General features: G+C 39.6%; 2 long non-coding RNA genes across 2 annotated transcripts; both read left to right on the top strand.

The window, feature by feature from the left end:
- The first annotated feature begins 1,349 nt into the window (after positions 1–1,349).
- On the top strand, positions 1,350–7,605 carry LOC114807416. Its single transcript, XR_003755500.2, has 3 exons — positions 1,350–1,414; positions 3,755–3,873; positions 7,585–7,605. It is a non-coding gene; the product is annotated as an uncharacterized LOC114807416 (long non-coding RNA).
- Positions 7,606–7,792: 187 nt separating this feature from the next.
- Positions 7,793–12,599, top strand: LOC114806502. The gene is made up of 3 exons (XR_003754538.1): positions 7,793–7,876; positions 12,107–12,192; positions 12,451–12,599. It is a non-coding gene; the product is annotated as an uncharacterized LOC114806502 (long non-coding RNA).
- Positions 12,600–13,150: the final 551 nt, after the last annotated feature.

Raw genomic sequence — 13,150 nt, 5'->3', positions numbered from 1 at the left:
TGACAGCCTGAATGGAACATTGAAGGCAGCAGCTGAGGACAATATAAATTTGAGGATTTTAGACTTTAACCTTGTTGTGGGCAGGGAACATATCTACTAATTTTGCTACATTGTACTCTCCCAAGTGTTTTAGCATAGTGGTCTGCACACAGTAAAGACTCAATAAATATGATTTATTGATTTATTGACTTCTTGGGCTGAATGTTCCTGACCATTATGGAAAAATTAGATGGAAGAGTGGATTTGGAAGGAAAAATGAGAAATACAGACATATTGAACTTGAGGTGCCAATGAGATATCAGGGATTATCTCAGAGCAAGAGTAATCGTGAACTTCTAGAGAAGTTGAGAGGTTGTCAAAGATAAATCCATTCCTGCCATGGATGCTTAGTTTAGCCCCTACCCCAGTGCCCGAATCTTAGCCCTAACCTGTAACCTCGTTGTAGGCAGGAAAGTGTCTGTTTTTTCCCTTGCACTGTACTCTCACTCTCCCAATTGCCCAATAAAATTCTCTGCACACAGTAAGCCCTCAATAAATACCTTTGTTTAAGATGGTGATGATGATAATGATATTGAACCTACATAACATGTAGGCTGCTGTTCAACAGGGCAGAACCCAGATGAGCAAAATTAAACATTTGATTTAGGGACATCAGCAGGATTTTTGATATTGTTTCTTTTTGGTGTCATCTTACTTGTGGGGATAATCTGAGATTTATTGTCCACATGGCACTTAAATTTGGGTTGAAGAATCTGTTCAATAAGGATGAGGACATTAATTTTGCCACTTTAGGTCTCATCAAGCCTTCACAATGTCTTCATTTTCAACTGGACTTATGCCTTTTGAGGCTTGCTTCCATTTATAGACTGCAATTTTCTAGTGGCTAGGAAAAGAATAAAATTTGTTGAAAAGGTGTAAAGCCTCCAATAGAGTGTACTAAATTATGTTGAGTTAAGTGAAAATGAATCAGAAGCATAAGGATTAAATTCTCCTTTTTTAATAAAAAGCAAAGGTTTCAAAGAAAAAGTTTTCAAATATCCTGAGCTCAAGGTGTAAATGCTTGAGAACTGGTGGAAGAAAAACATCTGCTAAACTTAAGTTACTTCTCAATAACATCTAGTTCGTTTTTCAAGGCTTTCCGATGCTAAGCATGATTCCTTTTGCTGAATGAAGAAAATTGTGTTAAAAATAAATGCATCTTTAAAAATTTTCCTTTTAAAACTTTTTGTGGGGTGCAAGGGAGTTGGTGAGAATGGGAAGTCCAGAAATAATTTCCAGGTAATGTCTGTAGAAATAGCTCACCAGGCAGGATGTTGATCCATTTGCTGATGGTTTACTATTTTTATTTCAGATCAACAAAGCAGAGATTTTAACCAAAATTATGTTCCTGTTTAAGTTGGTGTTGAAGAGGGATGTAAGTGCTCTCTCCTGCCCAGATTTGGTCTGGTAGTCACAACTGGTACACTGAAAAGAGAGGGTAACAAATCATAAAGAAAAGGTTCCGTTTCCCTTTACCTAGGCCTGAGGTGCTTGCCTGTAGTTTTTTTAGCCATCTGAGCAAGTATCTCTACTGGAAGGTGCTTGGAAATGAGAAAATATGTTGCAGAGGACAAGGAATGCTGCATTCTTCCTTCTTCTTTCACATTGTTCTAATGTATAAATGGTTTGGGGAAGATGCCCTTTTTTGGAGTGTGCACTGGGATTCTGTGCAAAGTCTCAAGAGAAAGAAGGGATTTAGAATATTTCACCTGGAGTGTGGTCAATTAGGCTGGGATTCGTTATCCATTGTCAAGCTTTTCAATTACAAACGAAAAAGTTTAATAGATTTTTAAAGGTCTGGGTCTATTTGAATATTCAAATGCCCGGCCATCTTTCTCAAGCCTTTTAAAATGTCCCATCAGTGCACAGCGTTGGCTTAGAGGGACACAAAAGCTTTACTGACAAGCATTCAAATGGCACTGAAAAGATTGGCAGTTATTTTCCTCTCTCCACCCCTTTCACCCTCCGCAAAGCGTCTAAATCGTTTTTAGCGGACTGAGTGACTCACGTTATCAACAAATATTTCTTCACTTTGAATTCCTCCTTCATCAGTTAGGTATTTGATAATTTAGCTTAGTACTTTCATGAATTTGAAGAACATTTAACAGGTGAGTCTGGGAATAATGAAGAGCTGGCTATTGTTTAGAGCTAGCATATCTCTTGTCTTTTAATACTGGAGTTGTCTGGCTTCGTTTTAAACATCTTAGATAATGAGGTTCTCTTACCTTTATTGCAAAAAACACTTTTTTATATGACAAAATGAATTTGTTCATATGTGTATGTGAGAGAGAGATAGAAAAGACTACTGTTAGACTGCCAGCCCACACCGTGTGCTTGTAAGGATAGTTTAGTTTAGTGTTTACTATATGCCAAGCATTGCGGTAGATATGAGATAACAGATTGGACACAGTCCCTATCCCTCAAAGGGCTCACAATTTAATGAGGAGGGAAAATTTGTATTAAATTTCCCATTTTACTGATGAAGAAACTGAGTCACAGAGAAAGAAGTTAAGCAACTTGCCCAGGGTCACACAGCAGGCAAGAAATAGAACTGGGATTAGAAATCAGGTATCCTGACTCCCAGGTCTGTGATCTTTCTATTAGTTCTCCTTGTTGAATGGATGGTTTGCCCGTTGCAGGGCTTGTCTTCATTTTCAAGATTATCTTTTGGTTCCATGATCTTCCTGAAGCTTCAATTCAAAGATAGAAACTCCTTCCCTAACTGTTCTCTGCTGTTGTCTTCCAGCACCCTACTGTTCTATCATATTGTTCTAGATTCCATCACTGTGTCTTTTAAATATTTGTTCGGTCATTTCCTCGCATATTCTTAATGGCACCTTTCATACAAGGAACATCCAGTGCTTTATAGGAATTAGCCCAATAATCCTTGCAAATGCCCCTTTTTACAAGAATTATCATAAATAATTAACATTAAACTCCTCTTGTCAAAATAAGTGAATAAAGTACATTTTGCAGTGCAGGACTCTTGATTTTTATCGTTTATTCATATACTCACTAATTTGCAGAATTCTTTAATCCACAATGGGTCTCCCTGTCATTAGTGCTAATTAGTGAGATTCTACTGTACTAATAAATCAGCATTACATGAACCCGATGCATAGAGATGAGGGTTTTAATACATTCTTGCATTTGAATTTAAAAAAAAAATTGGATGGGGTTTTACCAGAGTAACACTGATTCAGGCAGACTGTGGATTGGTATAGCTTCTGCTGTACACCTGTACTTTTAAAGACAGGGTACAGTTTTGGTATTGATATAGATGTCATTATACACCTGTAGTTTTGAAGACAAGTGACAGGTTTTAGTCATTCACCAGGCCGAATAAGGCAGACACCAGGGTTGATACAAAACAAGGGAAAATCCAGAGCAGAAAATAATAAATGCTCTTTCCCATTGTGTTTTTCATCCCCAGTGACCATGTGGCATAATGCTGACATCAATAATATATTTCATATAGACATAATTGCCTTAAAAATATACTTGGCCTTTAGAAGGTGGCCTGGAATTTTTTTTGGTTTTGTTTTGTTTTTTAATCTCAGTGACTCTAGTTTCTCCCTCCCTTCATTTGGAATCGATAATGGAGGTCTTGAAGTTTAATCGTAATCTATAATTTCAGCAAACAAATTTAAAATAAGACCAAATTCTGTCTCTGCCAACTGACCATATGTTTCTTTTTTTTCCTCACTTCTCCCAGTCCAGAACCAATCGATCTCTTCTGATTCTCTGCTTCATTAACAGTAGCACAGATTTAACAATTCAAGCAAGCACAGTTGAGCTCTGGACCAGTTCAGAGAAGACATGACATTAGAACAGGTGACAAACATCCCATTATTCTAATTTTAATGGCCAACATGCATTTTAATTAGAAGTATTTATGTTATTTTAGCAATTTTATTTTGTAGTGATTGGACCAGGGATGGCCAAGCCTCATGAACTGAAGAGCTACAAACCATAGGCGTATCCAAAAAGTGTTTCTAACATGGGAATGGTGAGCAGACATTCCCAGAGTCGTGGAAGAGGAAAGTGTAGTGCTTAGCAGCAGCCGAGAGCAAGAGAAAGTGGGGCAAAAGCACTGCCCCAGCTGAAAAACTGGGTCATTAGTGTCCTGCAGCCCACCTTACCATGGCAAAATTTAAAAAAAAAACCTAAGCATATGTTGTTGTTGCTTTTCACTGCCAACTGCTCAGCAAGAGAAGAATAGCTGTATGTATCTTGCAAGCTTCAGGTTGGCCCCCTGGCTTAGACTATTGGAATATTAAACAGTACTTTGCTCTACACATAGAAAACACTCAATAAAATACAACTGATTGATTCTTTTTAATTGTATTTGTTAAGTGTTTATTATGTGCCAGTCACTGTACTATGTGCTTTAGTAGGTAGAAGCTAATCAAGTTGAACATAGTTCTACATGGGACTCACAGTCTTAATCCCCAGTTTACAGATGAGATATCTGAGACACAGAGAATTTAAGTGACATGCCCAAGGTCAACATACACGTGGTAGAGAGAGAATTAGAATCCAGGTCCTCTGACTCCCAGGACCGTACACTTTCTACGAAGCCACAATGCTTATTTCCACTGTTGGTAATAACCATGAGGACATGACGTGATATAGACATGAGGTAATGGCTGAGTTGGCTCCCAAAACAATTGCTTGCCTACCCTCCCCTAAACAGTAGGACCAGGTTTCAGCCTGTTCATCTGCTCCAAATAGGCACTCAAAAAATACCATTGATTGATTGAGTGATTTTCAGCCTGTTTCTCTGCTCCAAGTAGGCACTCAACGATATCACTGAATGATTGACTGTGCAGAAATTTCTGTGCTTATGCTCTTCAGATACCTTCTTCATGAGTCTTTGGTGACCACGACCCTGACTCATTCTAGATCTCTGAGACTCCAGTATACTTTTTGACTTCTACCCTGACCCTGAACTTTTATCTGCCATTAGTCCCATAATCTAAAACTCAGTTTAAAATCCTAATCTAAGCCATTGCATTACTCACAAATAGCCATACTAGAGATGGGAGTCACTGTGCAGGAAATTAAGGATGCCAGGTATTCCACAAGGCTAGCTCATCTCTCTTTAGGGTACCTTTTTGGCTCAGGAGCAATATCAGGCTCTTTTGACAACCAAAATATTGTATGTGAGCTGAGAGCAGGAGGTTAGGTACATAAAATTGCCACTGTGCTAGCTGGGTGGCTCAAACATATTTAAATATTTATAACCACAATGAAATAAGATGCATTATTGGGTGGTGAAATTGTTTGATTGGCTCTTTTTGCACTAACTATTTAAAGCTTCATTGTGTTGGGCCCTTCTGCACGTAAACATTGCTGTCTCCTATATAAGGGAAAAGGAGCTGCCCTATAAGTCCAGGACTCCAATGTTGCATTCTCAATGTAATTCAGATGCATTTGGTTATCTGTAAAATTGGCAAAGACTGTTGCAGGTGCTCAGTGGAATCTTCACAGCATCTACCAGAAGGATTTGCACTGTTTATAATGTAATAATTAACTATCAATATTGATAATAGTGTTATGAATTTGAAATGTTGGTATGATTTGTTTCCTAAAAACATATAATAAGAAATGAAAATTGACTTCAGTATGTCAAAGGAAGTCCTGAATCCCTACGGCCTCAGTTTATTGCATTTCTGGTTTCAGCCTCATCTTATTACATTGGAACAATTTAAAATGCCACTCTTCCTCTTGGAGCACATAGGAAAAATTTGTGGGAACGTAGAGCCTGTAGAGTAGTGAACAGGCTAAGCTCTTAATGAGGGGCATGTCTGGTGAACAGAATCCTTGGTACGAAAGATGTACTGAGCTTTTTAGTCTGAATTGAAATTTGAAAAAAACGTGATTTCCATTATAGATCATATTTTCTGCATTCTAATTTGGGCTTTGGAATAGTCTATGTTAATTTATTTTCTTTGATAATTAGTGTCTGTTAAATGAATTGTTCTGTTGATTATTTGGGCACATTAGTGTGCTCGCTGATGAATATTTTGAAGCATCTGAAATAGTAAGAAAGCTATTGAACAGAGTGCCTTTTGGAGCATTAAGTTTATTTTGAGAAAAATGAGTTATTTGAGATTAGAATGTGCCTGTCATTGTAAGGGATAGTTTCAAATGATTAAAGACATACCATATTTCTATCAAAGGGAAAACACTGAAAAGGAAACCCTCTTTTCCCTCCCCCATATTCCCCCAACATTCTCTCTTTTTTTGGCAAGACCCATTTGTCTGAAATTTTCACATGGCAATACACCTCAGCAACTGAGGAAAGGTGTGAAATAATATGCAGTAGAAAAATATAGGTGCTGAGAATAAGAGAGATGAGCCCCATGTGAGACAGAGAGTGTTTAACTTTTATTTACCACAGTTCTTAGAACAGTGCTTGACACTTAATAAGCACTTAACAAATATAATGATAATAATCATAATAATCATAAATGTGTCAAATGGCTTGTATGATTTCAAGAGATTGCTTCAAGACCCCAAAATTCAGCAATTGACTATTGAATTCTGAAGGGAATCAAAATTAGCAATGACCATGTTATTTTTTTTAAAAAAAAGACAGGTGACCTAGATGTTGGAACACTCCCAGCATTAACTGCAAGATTCAATGTTTTCCCAGTGATATAACGTGACAATATTATGTTCACCAACTGCATTCCACTCTTTAGCTTTGGTCATCAATAGCTCAATGACTCCCTGACAGATTTTGAGAGGGTGAGAAAATAAAATGCAGAAAAATATTACAAGTGGAAAGGAGAATGTGTACATGTGGCCAAGATCTTGAATCTCTAAAAGATATATATTCTGCATTTCAAAACATCTGTATTGGAGATCATTAGAAATGGGTTCCACTGATTGCAGCTGTGGTTTGTAAAGCTTTCTAGGTACAGTCAAATGCCAAATCACTTATCAGATAAGAAAATCTGTAATTGGAGCCAGAGCAGGCTGTAACTATTCTTCTGTGTGCCCGAATGTTGCTCTCTTCCCAGTCCATGGGAAAGTGCCCCAGAAAAAGGAGTATTCATCTGGCAATGGGTAGATAATTTTTCACATAGTTGCCCCTACTCTTATCATGGGGTGAAGAACCAAAAGAGTCCAACAGAAGGAAATAATAATAATAATAATAATGTTCGTATTTGTTAAGCACTTTCTATGTACCAAGCACTGTTCTGAGCACTAGGGTAGATACAAGGTAATCAGGTTGTCCCACATAGGGCTCACAGTCTTCATCCCCATTTTACAGATGAGGTAACTGAGACACAGAGAAGTTAAGTGACTTGCCCAAGGTCACACAGCTGACAAGCAGCAGAGCTGGTATTAGAACCCATGATCTCTGACATCCAAGACTGTGCTCTTTCCACTGAGCCGTGCTGCTTCTCGATAATAATGTTGGTATTTGTTAAGCGCTTACTATGTGCCAAGCACTGTTCTAAGCACTGGGGAAGATACAAGGTGATCACAATGTCCCATGCGGGGCTTACAGTCTTCATCCCCATTTTACAGATGAGGTAACTGAGGCACAGAGAATAATAATGTTGGTATTTGTTAAGCGCTTACTATATGCAGAGCACTGTTCTAAGCGCTGGGGTAGTTACAGGGTAATCAGGTTGTCCCACGTGAGGCTCACAGTTAATCCCCATTTTACAGATGAGGTAACTGAGGCACAGAGAAGTGAAGTGACTTGCCCAAGGTCACACAGCTGACAAGTGGTGGAGTTGTGATTAGAACCCATGACCTCTGACTCCCAAGCCTGTGCTTTTTCCACTGAGCCACGAACCAGCAATAGCAAAAGAAGGTAAGTGATGGCAGGAGATAAATCAGTCAATCACTCAATCGATGGTATTTATTGAGCAGCTAATCCAAGCACTTATCCTATCCCTCCTTGATTACTACATCAGCCCACTTGCTGACCTCCTTTCCTCTTGTCTCTCCCCACTCCAGTTCATACTTCACTCTACTGTGCAAATCATTTTTCTACAAAGCCATTAAGTCCATGTTTCACCATTCCTCAGTAACCTCCAGTGGATGCCCATCCACCTCCGCATCAAACAGAAACTCCTTGTCATGGCTTTGAATCACTCAATCACTTTGCTCCTCTCCTAACTTACCTCCCTGACTTCCTATTACAACCTAGCCCTCACGCCTTGCTCCTCTAATGCCAACCTACTCACTGTACCTTGGTTTTACTTATTTTGCCTCTGACCTCTCACCCACATCCTGCCTCTGGCCTGGAACACTCTCCCTCTTCAAATCCAACAGATTAACACTCTTCCGACCTTCAAAGCCTTATTAAAAGCATAACTGCTCCAAGAGCCTTCCCCAACTAAGCCCTCATTTCCCTTTCTCCCACTCCTTTCTGTGTCACCTTTGTACTTGGTTTGCACATTTATTCACCTCTCCCTCAACCCCACAGCACTTGGGTATATATATGTAATTTATCTATAATTACAATAATAATACTGATGATGATGGTATTTGTTAAGCACGTACCAAGCACTGTTCTAAGTGCTGGGGTAGATACAACATAATGAGGTTGTCCCACATAGGGCTCACATTGCTCAGGAGTACATTTCCCAGCACACCCCGTGCTCTTTACACTAAGCCACGCTGCTTCTCTGTGTTAACATCTGTATCTCCATGGCTCATTGGAAAGAGCCCGGGCTTGGGAGTCAGAGGTTGTGGGTTCCAGTCCTGGCTCCGCCACTTGCCAGCTGTGTGACTTTGGGCAAGTCACTTGACTTCTCTCTGCCTCAGTTGTCTCATCTGTAAAATGGGGATTAAAACTGTGAGCCCCATGTGGAACAACCTGATCACCTTGTATCCCCCAGCGCTTAGAACAGTGCTTTGCACATAGTAAGCACTTAACAAATACCACTATTTATTTTTATGTCACTCTGGACTCTAAGCTCACTGTGGGCAGGTAATGTGTCTACCAACTCAGTTGCATTGTGCTCTCCCAAGTACCTAGTACAGTGCACTTCACACAGTAAGTGATTAATAAATGTGAGTGATTGATTGAGCACTTACTCTGTGCAGGGCAATATACTCATTTCATTATTCATTCAACCTAATTTATTGAGTGCTTACTGTGTGCAGAGCACTGTACTAAGCACTTGGGAGAGTACAATATAACAATAAACTGACACATTCCCTGCCTACAATGAGCTTACAGTCTAGAGGACACTTGGATAAGTACAATACACCAGAATTGCTAATGCCCCTGCCTACAAGAAGCTTAGACAGTAAAAGTCTCTGGCTCCCCTGAGTCTCTACTTCTGTTAACTGTCTGCACCAATGCCCCAGTTGTTGATTCTGGGCTAGGTAGTTTGTTACAGAAATTCTGAGAAGCCAGTGGTCACCTAGTTCCTACTGTTTCTTACCACTGTCTGTAGATTCTGAACTGAGGATTTGTGTGTGTGTGTATGTATTTGTGTGAGTGCCTCTGTAAATGTTGTTTTTAACTCTGTCCCTGTTCTGTCTCTCTCTTTGTCTTTTATTTTCTGTCTCTAGCTTCAATCCTGCCTTTTTCTTCCTCTGCATCACCCTTTCCTCTTTCACCTCTCCCATCTGCCATTGGCCCACCCCTAAAAGTCCACCCCTTCTCCACAGTTGGGTTCAAGAAAATATGGCTCCCTCATAAGTTGTGAATCTGATGAGTTACCATGGGGATGTAATGAATCTGGTCTGATCCTATTTGACCATCAAATGCCCTAGAATAATTTGAAGCCCAAGGCATAACATTTTGAACTTCTAGCTTGCTTTGATTGTTGCTGTTCAGAAGGGTACAGCTGGATAGAAATCAAGCTAAAGCAGAAATCACTTTCATCTCTCCTTATTTATCATCATCATCATTATTTTTTTTTACTTTGGTTAGCAGATGTTTCTTTAGTACTCTGACATCCTTTTTAATTTGCACATTTATTAATTTGCCTAGCAGAGGGCACCATACTGTACCTACTCCATCCACTCAGCCCCTCAGGGACTGAAGGACAAGTGCACCAGTGACATTGACCTACCGTCAGCATCTTAGAGCTGGATGGTTCTCTGGGCAACTTGATTTTGGCTCTTCTCCGACCCGAAGTTCCAAGTGAAAAGAGCTGATTGCTCAGGAGTACATTTCCCAGCACACCCCTGGGAGGACTGTTTGGGGCTCAACATGCATTCTCACAACATCCCATTTGTAGCTATGACAAAGAAATAAGCAATTAATCAGACATCCATTCTAACAATACTGACCTGCCAGCATTCAAATGCTTTAATTAAAATCACGAAGCAATGTATGCCAGCGTTAACTGTGGTGTAGTCCCAGCACAGACTGAAGATGCTTTCATTCCCAGAACGGGTTCAGTCACACCATGCTACTGGGGTTATTTATTGGTTGGGGACCACTTGATTATGTGGGGGGGGACGAGGAAATGCGAAGGGTAGAATTCATATATATTGCCGGACAGCTTCAGAGGTACAGATCCTGTGTAAGATATCAATTAATATTGTTTAGTAAAATAGAATGGTCAAAAAGAGAGAGGCTCCGCCTCTACATTTCCTGATTCTTTCTATTTTTCCTTTTTTTTTGCACATAGAAAAGATAATCATATGATAAATCCAAAAGAAACTGTCAGCCTGAATGCATTTGTACTGCTTAAAAAGATGAACCACTGGTATACCAGTGCAATATTGACCTTCTACATATAAAAGTGAAATAGCAATAAGAGCAGAAGCTGGGATTTCAGTTATGCTATGGGATTTCAGTTATGTTTCCATACAGCCTTCCACAATTATACATTTCTCCCTAGGATACATGTTCTAGACAAACTTCCTTTCTTACTTGCATATCAGAATGGTCTAGTGAAAAGAACATAGACCTGAAAGTCAGAGGATCTGGACTCTCATCCTGGCTCTGCTACTTGCCTGTTGTGTGACCTTCAGCAAGTCATTTAACTACTCTATTCCTTATTTTCCTTATCTGTAAAATGGGGATTATATCCTATTCCTTCCTACGTAGATTGTAACATTCATGTGGAACAGGAACTATGTCCAACACGATCATCTTGAATTTACTCCAATGCTTAGTACAGTGCTTCGTGCATAGTAAGCACTTAATAATTCTATAATTTGTAAGTATTGAATTATTATGTTATCAATACATTTTGTGTTAATAATTGTATATTATACAATAATGTATTATAATTATGTTGAACATAAAATTCCCATCACCCTCATCAGATTGGAGCTTAGAGTTGAAGAGGTGCTTTTGAAAACACTTAAGATGAATGACCACAACAATAGCAATGCTTATTTGGGAGTCTGATTGGAGAAAGGGACCACTCTGCACCTTCTCTTTCCCTTCGCCCTTCTCCAAGCAAAGTAGACATGATTTGCTTCACTGGAGTACCACAGGCAAGGCAATATTCTGCTTTATGCCTCTCTTTCTCCTCCCTCTACACTTCTCTTCCTGGATCTGAGTCATGAAAAAGTGTTTCCATAAAAGAATGGAGCAGTGATTGCTGCACTGATGGAAGAATCATTGTCCAGTCCCCACTGCATCCTCCCCAATCCCACCCAGAGGAATTCTAAAAAACACACAGTCCTCTATAGATAATTCTCACAAGGATGTGATATCACATCTTTTTTCTAGTTTCGGGGTGCATTTTAACACCTACACACACACACACACACACACAAACACACACATACTCATCTGTTCAAGTACATCCCTACAGAGACCTATGACCTCCCCTTTGCAAAGGATGGAATTAGGATTATCATCACCATCATCATTATTATTATTATCATCATCATCATCATTACATTGTAACAACAATGCCTAAGGCCCTTCTTCTGAAGAACTCAGAGAAGCTTCAGATACCCTCATAGACTTAATCCATTTCCATTTAGTCAGTTACTGAGTATTCTTTGTTTTTAATTTAGCCCATGTAGTAACAAATTTCACTTGCTCACCACCAACTGTGGAAACCAACGCTTCCTTTTGTTTTTTTTAGAACTTGTCTCCTTCTAACTTCAATAGGTGTCCCTCATGCTGCTGTTTTGAGATTCGGCAATCACACAAAAATCCTGTGATCATCAGTCCACGGTCTTCATGGTTTTATAAAGGTCAAGTATATCCCTTCTCAGCCTGCATTTTATCACACTGAAGAGCCTTAATTTCTTCTTTATCCTCATATGCAAATTGTTCCATTCTCCCAATCATCTTAGTTGCCCTTCTCATCTAGACTGTAAGTGTAATGTGGGCAGGGAATGTGTTTGTTATAGTGCCATAGTGTACTCTCTCAAGTACTTAGTATAGTGCTCTACATACAGTAAGCACTCAATAAATATGATTGAATGATTGATTCTCTTTTTCTTCTCCAGGTCTAGTATATGCTTCCTGAAATGTGGGGATGAGAACTGCTCTTGGAATCCCAGATATGGATATATATAACCTAGTGTTGTGGCCTTGAGCAAGTCACTTCACTTCTCTGTGCCTCAGTTCTCATCTGTAAAATGGGAATTGAAAAACTGTCAGCTCCTTGTGGGACAGGGACTGTGTCCAACCCGATTAGCTTTTGTCCACCCCATGCTTAGTATAGTGTGTGGTGTAAGGTAAGTGCTTAACAAATATAACTATTGTTATTATTATTATAATAAAGTGACAAAATGTTTGCCTTTAATTGGCTCAGTGGAAAGAGCATGGGCTTTGGAGTCAGAGGTCATGAGTTCAAATCCCAGCTCTGCCACTTGTCAGCTGTGTGACTGTGGGCAAGTCACGACTTCTCTGTGCCTCAGTTCCCTCAACTGTAAAATGGGGATGAAGACTGTGAGCCCCACGTGGGACAACCTGATTCCCCTGTGTCTACCCCAGCGCTTAGAACAGTGCTCTGCACATAGTAAGCTCTTAACAAATACCAACATTATTATTACTTAATGGAAAGAGCCCGGGCTTGGGAGTCAGACATCATGGGTTTTAATCCTGCTTCTGCCACTTGTCAGCTGTGTGACTTTGGGCAAGTAACTTAACTTCTCTGGCCCTCAGTTCCCTCATCTGTAAAGTGGGGATGAAACCTGTGAGCCC

Source organism: Ornithorhynchus anatinus, chromosome 2 (assembly GCF_004115215.2).
Source record: "Ornithorhynchus anatinus isolate Pmale09 chromosome 2, mOrnAna1.pri.v4, whole genome shotgun sequence".
Taxonomy (NCBI): Eukaryota; Metazoa; Chordata; class Mammalia; order Monotremata; family Ornithorhynchidae; genus Ornithorhynchus; species Ornithorhynchus anatinus.
The sequence above is the reverse complement of the archived record's forward strand: the minus strand, read 5'-3'. Positions and strand labels throughout refer to the sequence as shown.